This window comes from Mus pahari, chromosome X (assembly GCF_900095145.1).
Source record: "Mus pahari chromosome X, PAHARI_EIJ_v1.1, whole genome shotgun sequence".
In the NCBI taxonomy this organism is placed as follows: domain Eukaryota; kingdom Metazoa; phylum Chordata; class Mammalia; order Rodentia; family Muridae; genus Mus; species Mus pahari.
The window spans coordinates 3,944,470-3,945,654 of record NC_034613.1 but is presented as its reverse complement, the minus strand read 5'-3'; the positions used below and the strand labels follow the sequence as shown (position 1 = coordinate 3,945,654).

Genomic DNA, 1,185 nt, shown 5'->3' with positions numbered 1-1,185 from the left:
CTAAGAACCATTTGAATACCAGAATCGCAGAGGCTTCAAAGTCATCTGTTATATTTGTGATCAGATGAAATATGGCCAATGCATAATCTATTCTACGTTTGAAGTTTACACTTTTCTGGAAACCTTGATATGGCTGCCTTTAAGGTGGTCAGAGCAGAAGCTTCTTGCGAATCAGAGCTGCTGAGGGCTGAGTTTTATGAAGAGCCTCTTCCAGTCTTGCATTTAAATCCCTTCCTGCCATCCCACAGCACAAGTTGTCAAGTGCTCTGTAACCCTGTGACCGGGAGAAATGAGAGGCTCTGCGGAGACTGGAATCTCACTCTAACCAGGTCTCCAGTGAGGGCTGTTGAGTGGTGATATATCACCCAGCTCTGTCCTCTCAGGCTTCCAGTGTCACCTCTCTGGTGCTCTCTGCTCCAGCTGCAAGATAGGGGAGCTTCCAATGAGCCACAGACTAAGATTTCCCATGTGGTAGTACCCGGGAGTGCATTAGCTGCTGAGCAACAGGCCTGATCTGCAGCCTAATTATTAACAGAATCGGCTGCTAGGCAAATTCAGGAATAGCTGCTATGACATTTAAAAAATATGGATTTTTTTCTCCTGCTACTTACTGGACAGACATATTGCATAGTCCTCTCTGGATATACATAGGGGCAGTGTGACTGGAGAAGTCATCTCCACTATCAGTATTGTGATGATTGATCATATTAAAGACGAGCATATTTTGCTGAGTACAGTCTGTGAAATGCATCTTAAAGAACAAATAAAATAAATATATTAATATTATAGACTACTATCGCTTCTCGGCCTTTTGGCTAAGATCAAGTATAGACTACTAATATTGATACTAATTGCATTTATTTAAGCATTTAGATGTTAGAGTCTGCGAAAAGCCAAGCATCTCTAAAATCTTGTCTTTATGGCTACTAGCCATAGGACATTTTGCATTCCGTTTAGATAAGGTAGACAGACATATTAGAACTACCCCTTACACATGCAATCAATAGACCCTAATGACTCATAAATATAGAGAGTTCGCTTAAAAGCCTGACCTTCCAGGCCCTGAAAAATATTTTTGCAGTTCCACAGAGCCACTAATGTGCATTTGAGAGAATAATTTAAGATGGACCTATCACTGAATGCTTAAGAATAAGGGTTACCTTTCAAGCAAGGATTTCTTCCACT

General features: G+C 41.1%; 1 pseudogene; it reads left to right on the top strand.

Moving 5' to 3' along the window:
* Positions 1-795: 795 nt before the first annotated feature.
* Positions 796-946, top strand: LOC115063258 (annotated as a pseudogene).
* The last annotated feature ends 239 nt before the right edge of the window (positions 947-1,185 follow it).